The sequence below is a fragment of the Phoca vitulina genome, unplaced genomic scaffold, assembly GCF_004348235.1.
Source record: "Phoca vitulina isolate PV1807 unplaced genomic scaffold, GSC_HSeal_1.0 scaffold10, whole genome shotgun sequence".
In the NCBI taxonomy this organism is placed as follows: Eukaryota; Metazoa; Chordata; class Mammalia; order Carnivora; family Phocidae; genus Phoca; species Phoca vitulina.
In genome coordinates this window covers 48,530,094-48,540,489 of record NW_022589713.1, presented here as the reverse complement: position 1 = coordinate 48,540,489, position 10,396 = coordinate 48,530,094, and the positions used below count along the sequence as shown (strand labels likewise).

At 35.3% G+C, this 10,396-nt stretch overlaps 1 non-coding gene across 1 annotated transcript; it reads right to left on the bottom strand.

Annotated features, from left to right (window-relative positions):
- Positions 1–4,461: 4,461 nt before the first annotated feature.
- Positions 4,462–4,564, bottom strand: LOC116635369. Its single transcript, XR_004300151.1, has one exon. It is a non-coding gene; the product is annotated as a U6 spliceosomal RNA (small nuclear RNA).
- Positions 4,565–10,396: the final 5,832 nt, after the last annotated feature.

Sequence of the window (10,396 nt, the reverse complement as noted above, 5' to 3'; positions counted from 1 at the left end):
ATATCTTAAATTAGCAATATCTCCTCAACATCTGTATCAGATACCTATAAATATGTAACAAACTGCTAACCACAAAACTTTGTGGTTTATTTAGTTATGAATCTTTGTGTTATCAACTGGGTCTGAGTTCAGTCAAGTGGTTCACAGGCTTCATTTGGGGTCACTTGTAGCTGCAATAGGCTAGTGGATTAATTGGGGCTTGTTGACCTACGGTACCTCAGATGGGATGGATCATTCTCCTCCACATGGTCTTGTCCTCCAACAGACTATCCCAGGCTTTTTTTTTTTTTTTTTTTAAGATTTTATTTATTTACTTTGGGAGAGACAGAAAGAGTGAGTGAGAGCACAAGCAGGGGGAGGGGCAGAGGGAAAGGGTAAAGCAGACTCCCCGCGGAGCAGGGAGCCGGATGCGGGGCTGGATCCCAGGACGCTGGGATCATGACCTGAGCCGAAGGCAGATGCTTAACAGACTGAGCCACCCAGGCGCTCTGATCCCAGGGATTTTTATGTGGAAATTTCAGGGCAAGAAAAGAGAATGGAAACTGCAAGTTCCTTTGAGTTCTTGGCTCGCATCGTATATAATGTCACTTATACTGCATGCGACTGGTCAATGAAGTCACAGGTTCAACCAAGATTCAGTGGGGCAGAGAAGAGTCAACCTCTTGATGGGACCATCAGCATCACATTGCAAAGATGTATATAAAGCAAGGGTAGAATCAGTGGCTTTTTAAAAATAGTCTAATCTATCACACCGTCAAAGTTGAGATATTGAAAACATAATCAGTCACAAGTTCCTGAAGTTCAGGAGGGAAGACTGGGCTGACAAGTGAATGGAGATTGATGAAAAGATTCTTTCCAAATGCTGATCCCTGATGTCTGAAAATTTAAAAAACAATGAAATAAAGAGGAAACAGAAAAGTGAATCAGAAGGATCTATCAGTAAGGTAAGAGGAGACCACCTAAAAGTTGTGTTCAGGAAGTTAAATTTGGCATTGAAATACACCAAAGGTGACTGTGCATGTGTTGTTTATGCAGTACATAGTAGCTTTTCTGACAGCTAAGTATCTTTGAAGTTACCTGACCAACATAGTGACTGTTTTCTCTCTAGCCCTAGGCTGAGAGAGGGGCAGGAGTTTATGTGACTACCAAAATTCTTCCTGTACCAAGCTCATTAAAAGATCTGAACTTCCATTAATATCCAGGGAAAGTAGGCCAGAAATTGTCTGCAATGCTAATGGGAGCTATGAATTTGAATGTTCATTGAAGTAATAAGGCCATGGGTTTTAAACAGTGGTAAAACTCAGTGGCAAGGGCAATTGAAAGACATTCACCTTATAACTATGTTGAAAAGCATAATATTTATTAAACATCTTCCTATTCATAAAGTTGTTCTAGGTCCTCACAATTACACGAAATTGAATGAAGCACTTGATCATGTTTTTCAATGAGTTGCCATTTAAATAAGACTTCATAGATAAGATAATAAATTGTATAAATTGCTAATGAGAAGAGTGATCATATTCATACAGAGACATATCTATGCAAATCGTGGAAAGATATGCTTAGTAATAGAGTACAGAAGAGAAGGCATAGTAAAAAAAAAAAAAAAAAGAGTAAGCACCGGGGGGCCAGAGCAAAATCCTTACCAATTAGTAGTGTCTATAAACAAGTCTCTTAGTCTAATAAAAACATCAGCTGCTATTTATGGTTTTTACAATGTTTGGAGCACCATTCTAAGTACATCCATATCAATTTACTTAGTACTTAGTACTCACAACAATCAATAAGACATTCTTTTGTGCCTGTACCATATGCGATTGGCCCACTTGTATTCAGCGCACTTGGCCAGCACCCACCTCCCACAAATGCCTGCTTTGGTGGCTCTCTGCTTTCCTGCCTCCCAGGCTTCCTCTGAAGTCTTAGAGCCACTCAACCCGCATGCAGACACAGAGCAGTCCTCAACCAATGGGGGACAGGAGTCAGTGGATAAATACCTCAGCTTTCCTCCCTTTGGAGGAATCATTTTGAGATGCATTCTATGGAGTCCCCTGCACAATTCCCAGAACAATTGAGTTTTAGTTGTCCTCCAGGGAAACTAGCTTAGAGATGCATCTTTCATTACCTTTTCTTCTCTTACTATTTCATTGCTCACTGCTTTCTGTGATTACCTTCCAGATTAACTGTATCCAAATCCATGTCTCAGGCACTGTTTGTGGAGAACCCAGACTAACCCAAACAAATTGTTCTGCACTTTAACAGATATAAAAAGGAGCTTATAAACATTTAAGAACTTGATCAAAATCATCTACAGAAATTATTAGAATCCAGATTGGCCCCTAATCTTCCAGCATTAAACAATACTGAATCTCTCAGAATCAAGGGTTTCATGATTTAATTTTTACAGACAAATAAAATATTTATAGACCCCACTGTGAGATTCTATGATTCCAAATTATAATTTCTTATGCATAAAAAAAGGAAAATATATTTCCTTGATAAGAAATTAAGACCTAGAACATTAAATATTCTGGGACAGAAAAGCTCTTATTTCCCTACTCTTCTCAAAATAAGTTATCAAAGGAATATTCTATTAATCTGAATGTTTTACTGCAATAGATAATGCATTGAAAGACCCTGATTTTAGGATTTGTAAAAGGTTTTCTTTGCAATCTCTAACTCTTGGTTAAGATCCTTCCTCCTGGATTTACAGGGACTTAGATGACAATTATAGCCTGCACTTATATGCAATTTCATTGTTTAAAGTGCTTGCACACATGTTATTTCCCTTAACTGTTACAACAACATTATGAGGTACATGAAATCATTTTACAGATGAGGAAACTTAATGGCAGTGATTGAATCTTGCCCACACTAATGTACTTGGCATATAGCAGAACCAGGTAATGAATCCACATCTTCTTATAACCCAAGGCAGGGCTTTGTCTCCTGTAGCATTGATTATTATGTCTCCTATTAGCATTGATCCTGAAGACTTTGATTATGGCCAATGCTGAGGAAAACAGTAAGGAATAAACTCTCTGGGTGGGCCATATGGAAAGGAGATGGTTTAAGTGAGTTTATAAATAGCTACTTCCTATGAATTGGAGCCTTTTATTCTCTGCATTTCCAAAGTCCATGTAGATGCATGGAGAAATTGGGTTCTAATAGAAGTTACAGAAAAGAAACATAGTGTTGCATTACCAAGTACTCACGTTTTAGACCCTGACAGGAATAGGCAATTATTCAACTCCACTGGAAATGCCTACCCCTTGTAGTTCTTCAGTCTCGCCTCACCCTCAGTTTGTTAATCTTTAAAGTGATACTGATAATGTTGTTTCAAATAAGTATAAATATGAACTTAACTTGAAACCATAAAACAGAGTCAAATCATAAATGGCTGTGGTCACCTTTTGCTAATTTCTAGCTTCTGGTTCTCAACATACATGAAAAGGAGAAAACAAGAATCTGTGTATGATTACTTCACATTGGTCCTTTCTTAAAAGTCAGTGAAATCATTTTTAAATTAGTTTTTTTCAGTCTTTTATATCTGCATGACATTTTCATGTGATATTAACAAGCCAACAATACCTACTCTGATCTATAATACCCCAAGTTCTGTTCTAATCTGTTGACACCATGTCTTCTTTTTTTTTTCTACAAGTTACTGATACCTTTTAAAACATTTATTTAGGTAAAATACACATAACATAATATTGTCATCTCAACTATTTATAAATTTATAGTTCAGTGCCGTTAAATACATTCACATTATTGTGTAACCATCACCACAGTCCATCCCCATAAACCCTTTCATTCTGCAAAATCAATACTTTATACCTATTAGACAAAAGCTCCTCTTCTCCCCTCTCATCAGTCCCTGACAAGCACCATTCTACTTTCTGTCTCTGAATTTGACTACTCCAAATACCTCATATAAGTGAAATCATGCAGTATTTATCTTTTTGTGACTGACTTATTTCACTTAGCATTATGTCCTCTAGGTTCATCCCACATTGAAGCATGTATCAAAGTTTCCTCCCTTTCTTTTAGAGCTAAATAATATTCTACGGTATGTATAAACCACATTTTGTGTATCCATTTATCCATTGATGATCCTTGGATTGCTTCAACCTCATGGCTATTGTCACTGCTCTGAACTTTGTTGTATAAATATCTCTTCTAGATCCTCCTTTCAGGTTTTTGGATATAGAAGTAGAATTGCTGGATCATTTAGTAGATCTATTTTAATTTTTTGAGAAAACTCCATGCTATTTTCCAGAAAAGAGGTTGCACCTTTTTTCATTCCTACTGACAGTACACAGGAGGCATGAGGTGCCTGCTCATTATAGTTTTGATTTGCAATTACCTAATAATTACTAATGTTAAGTATCTTCACAGGCTTGTTGGCCATTTGTATATCATTTTTGGAGAAATCTCTATACATCTCCTTTGCCCATTTTTAAAAATATGGAATATTTCATGTGTTTGCATGTTGTCTTTGCACCAGAGCATGTTAATCTCTGTATCTTTCTAATTTTAGTGTATGTGCTGCCAAAGCAAGCGCCTAAGTTGTTGATTCTTAATTTGAAATTTTAGTGTTTCATTAACACATTTTCCTCTTCCCAACAAACCACCATCCCTCTCTATGCACCTACACTCAACAATTTTTTCCATAAAAAATATAAAAGAAGATTTGCATATATTCTTAAACTTATTTCTTTTTACGTGCAAGTTATTGCCTCTTTCCATTGATTGATTACTGATAGTCTTTGAGTTTTGTTTTGCTTTGTTTTGTACTTTTTCATGTCCCTAGGTTTAGGGAAGTAGAAAATTTAAAGGTCTGACTTAATGATGCCACGTTAAACAGCCTGATCAAGGTAGAGATGAAAAGGAGCAATATTTCAACCTTGCATCTAAAGGGGATATTAATCTTGCTCTTTTTTAAAATTTTTAATCAGAAGTTCCTAATTTTCTCACCATTGATGTAAAGATCATTTATGCTTGCAGCACAACCAACATAAATCACTAACACAAAAAAGAATAGTAAGCAATCTTTAATCAATATCACTTCCTTCTATGAGACACAGTGGAAATGAAAGAATACAATTTGTCATTGATCAGGTGTCTTGCAAACATTTAGCCAGGGCCCCATATCTTCCCAGTACTTACTTTGCTCTAGCCATGCTGGCCTTCTTTATGTTTTTAAGACAAATTGAGGTCATTTCCTTCCCATGAACTAGGCACATCTTGTTTCTTTTTTTCATTTCATCATTTCATTGAGGTTTTAGCTTAATGCCATCTCCTTGGAGAGGCCTCCTGACACCTAACCCAGTGGTGCTGCTTCCTGGACACTTTCTATTGTTGCCTCCACTTTTTATTCACAGCACAAATGATTTTCTGGAATTATCTTATTAATTATTTATTGGTGTGCTGTTTATTTTCAGCCACCCTCCCTCATTATGATATATGTTCTATAATTGCAGAGGTCTGTGTCCTTGGTTCACTTCTAGATCCTTAGTGCCTGACACAGTGCCTGATTAATAGCATATGTTTAATAAATATGTGTTGAATGAATACCTGGTTACAATGTCAATTAGGGGTCAAAAACTTTTTATGTAAAAGGCCAGATATTTTAGGCTTTGTAGGGCATATGGTCTCTGTTACAACTGCTCAAATCTGCTACTATAAATCAAAAGCAGCCATTAAATAATACAAAAAAAAAAAAAAAAGAATAAGCTTGACTGTGTTGCAGTAAAATTTTATTCACAGAAACAAGGCATGGGCTAGATTTGGCCTATGGATCATAGTGTACAGACTGCTAAACTAGATCACCTCTTGTCAATTTTGGTGTCAGAGCACACTTGGATGTTAATTAATTCATTTTCGCTAATTTTGGCTAGTGTTTGAAAAAAATGTTAATAATAATAAAAAAAAGATAAAACTGGATTTACTTCAAAACTATAGGTAATAATTAAATAAAGATTAAGAGAATATTCCCGATTTTTCTGTGGAATAGTATGATTCTTGTTCAATCAGCAGCTTCAGTGAGAAAGGGCAATTGATGTTAAAGATAACGTGTTGGTAGGAGGGAATATTTGAAATCATCTTTAGTGTATAGCAGTGGTTCTCATATTTGAGTGTGCTTCCAAATCATCAGCGATTGCCCGACTACACCACAGAGTGACCAGTAACTCTGGGGTGATGCCTGAGAATTTGTGTTTCTATCTAGTTCCAGGTGATGCTGATGCTGGTGGGGTAGAGGTCGGAAAGCGGAGAGGAGATGCATGCGAAGATGTGAGTGAGGTGATACAGGTGAGCAATGGTCTGTATGATGGTAGAGGCTGTGGAAATGATATGCAGGGCACAAATGAGAGGGAATTATCCAGGAGAGTAGCATACACAGGAGTTAATTTATGGAAAAGCTGAATTTATGGGAAAAAGATGAAATGGCCCTTGGGGGATGTATTGAACAAGAAGAGCATAAAGCCTCAGAAATAAACTGTCAGACTAACTACATTTTCTTCTTTAACTGAAGTACTAGACTCTAGTCATATAGCTGCATTTGATTAAGCATGACATTTGATGGTATATTTCCTGATATTATATTGGATGAATTGAGCCACTCACTTTGACAATATATGGCATTAATACCTGGTTTTATGAATGTAGGCAAAGGATATTGACACAAGGGCAGAACAATGTGATGGAGGATGACTAATGGTGGCAGTGTCTTCCCCTAGCTACATCCCATTGACAGATATGTCAGGATGGATAAATTGATGTTTTTGACATAAAACTAGAGGAAATGTGTTAAATGAGAGAATGTTGGTGACATGATGGAGTAAAAAGTTAAATCTCATCTGATCAGGATATTTTTAAATAAACAAATCTAGCTCTTCCTAGAAGGAAGAGAGAAAAAAAGAACAGATGGAGCTGAAAGATATCAATACTAAGATGAGATACACAAATTTAAGTGTTTATGTAATCTTATTAAGTATAAATGGACCAAACTTTCCAATTAAAGGAAGAGAGCTTCAGACTGGCTTAAAAAAAAACTAAAATTAAAAGTTAAAAAAAGTCAAGACTGAACTATATGCTGTCTACATGATAACTTCAAAACAAGAGAATAGAAAAAATATGGCATACACACTATAACAAGAAGAAAAAATACTAAGCAAAGTATACTTTAAGACAAGTTTTATTACCCAAAATAAGGTGGAATATTCTATCATGATAAAAAGGGAAGTTTATTAGGAAGATATACTGATGCTAAAGCCTCAATATGCAAACAGCAAAATTATCAGAATCAAAGGGAGAAATAGAAAAATCTGCAATTAAACTTATTAATTTTCATTCCTCTCCTTCAGTCATTGGTAGAACAACTAAAAAACAATTCAGTACAAATATAATGGACTCAACATAATCAGCTTGAATTAATTGACATTTAAAGAATCTTCTGAAAGATCAAAAGCTATAAACTTTTGCAGGAAAAGCAACAAATCCCTGAGTGGCTCTCCACATTTTTTATTTTCCAGGCATATCAGACATGGCTGTAGGGTTATATATCTTCTTCAGGACCTGTGCACCTTCTGTAGCCCACTTCTTACTGAGAGCTGTTTTAAGACTTGCCAAAATAATAACAGGATTTTCAGATGAAGTTAATGTTCTTTGGCAACTTAATTTCTTCAAAACCTTATTAATTTTCTTATTTTTTACTTCCAGTCAGTTTTATGTATGAGTAACCACACCAAAATTTATTTTTGAAAGAGATCTCAGATGGTCTTCATTTACTTGCTTTCCAGTTTCCTTATACAGCTCAACTTAATAGCAGCTACCTGAGGAGATGAGGCCTGAATATAGCACACCTCAAATCTGATCACTTTATTGAAGTAAAAATTCTCATAATGTCTTTGTCAAGACAAAACAACAACAAACAACAACAACAACAAAAAACAGCTTCTAAATGTTCAATTTCTAGTTCACTCCTGAACAATGTAATTGTGGAGGGAAGTTCCATATCCAAAATAATTATATTTTCTAACTATTGACAAAGGAGATAAGTTCTGCTTAACAAGCACTTCATTTATCTGTTGCTATTAAATTATTTGCAAATAACAATTTCATTTAGTTACATAATTTTATGGCTTAGGAATGTGGGAAGGGCTCAGATGAGCAATTTTTCTGCTCCATGTGGTTTTAACAGAGTCATTCAGTGCTGTTTAACTGGCAGGTGGATTTGACTGGAGCATCCAAGATGGCTTCACTTATATGGCTGTTGTCTGCAAGGCTGATCTTAACTAGAACCTCTCCCTATCAATGGAATCATAGGGTTCCTTTGTATTATCTCTCTATCAGAATAATGGAACATTTTCCAGGTGGCTCAGGTCTCCAAGAGAAAAAGACAGAAACTATCAGTCTTCTTAAAGGCTAGACTGGCATAGAATCACTTCTGCCATAATCAACGCAAAGGAAATATTCTTGTTACCTATATTTTGCATAGGAGATAGTTTTGTAAAGGGGACATCTTGCCACATGTCCAAGCTTGCAGGCAGAATTAATCAGTTTAGCATATGCTCATGAAAGGGCTCAATGCTTTCTTTAGCAAGTCAGCATTTTCAGAAACAGAAACCAAATAGCAACCAGGCTTGAAAGCGTGAAATTCTGTTTTTCTGATCATTTAATTTCAAACAATAGAAAATATAAGAAATATCACCCATGTATTCAGACAATTACTCAAACAGCACTCTAAATTATACCTTATTTTGGAAATTGAGAAATGGAGCACAGCCATATATGAAACCCCACATGGGTGTAATCCAGGGGAAATGCTGTTCAGTTCAGGCATATGTTTAGCTTTTGTGCCTTTCCTTCAACAATGCAGAGAATCTGGGAAGCTTTAAACACTAATATGATCTAATTGGGGCTACAAAATCTTAAGCCGTTTACCTTGTATCTGAAGTGTATCTACCACCCACCCTTTAACTTGCAACACCCTTAACTTGTTCCTTGTCTCAGCTCACTAAGCCTTCCTGATATATCCCCATCCTTCTTTTAAGAAGCTTATTATTATCATTATTATTACTTTGCTTTAGTAAGAGGTGGGAAAGAAGTCTTCATTATGTAAAATGTGATATATAAATCTGTGTGGAGTGCTTCTAAAAGTAGAATGTCTGCCAAGTTCTCTAGCAACGTTACCAGTGTATAATTAAGTACTCATTTAAACTATAGTTTATGTTTGTGTGAAGGGAAAGTGTGGAACTCAGAAATAGAAGTTGTTGTGGGGTGGGGTTTTTTCTGTATTTTTAAATTATATGTTAGATTCTGTTTTTGACAACTATGACTTTTAAAGTAACAAAGCTGGATTTTCAGTTCTAGCAATATGGTGGTCTTGGTGACCAGAGCAATCCTTGTGAAATACAGTACATAAAAAGTCCTGGATAAAATATAAGATGTAGTATGATATAAGACAATCTATAGAGGCTAGAGATTGAGAAAGAAAGGAAATTTAAAACAGTGCTGAATATTGACTATGGCACATTTTCCGGAGCATTGATCATCTCTGATGGCCTAGAGCTAAGTATTTAAGTCAGTCTTTCTGTGTTAACTGGAGATAAAGCCAGAGATCCATGCAATGCACGAGGGATTCATACAACACCTTGATAGTAAGTCTGCATTTATGAAAGCCAAAACGCATAGTAAACTGAAGAAAAAATAATATAGGGGGAGATGGACAAGATAGCTGTGTCTCATCCTTGATTTTGAATGGAGGGTATAGTAATATATAATAAAGTAAATATAATTAAATATACATGCGCACACATACACAATTATTTTGAGAGTTGCTAAAAATAGAGATAAATTTAAATATCTGTGTAATGAACCCCTCTCAAAGACAGAAGGTCATTCCACATTGGTTAAATGCCCCTAAGTGAAGAGAAAAGGAAATAAAAATACCCTGGAGAAACATAACTTAGAACTTAACACCCAGGAGCCAAAGATGTTTTACAGATGAGGTTTCAGTAAGTGTGACTTCACAATAGCAACAATAGTAATAATAAATAAAAATATCTAATATACAAAAAACCAAGCCACTATGAATAGAGATTCTGGTGAGAGATTAAAAAAACAAAACAATGAGATCAGATATATTAAGACAGCAGCAGCAGATCTTGAATTTATCAGATAGAATATATTTAATTAAAACATATTGGTATGACTATTTAAAATTCCATTATATGTATGAAGAAGGAATAAATAACATCGAATTAACAGATGTATTTGTAAAAAAGAATAAATCTTCTAACAATTATATGTACATGGATATAGATAGAGATAAATGTATAGTTTTAATTTTTATTTTCATTTCAGTTTATATATATGTAGTATATATGTAACT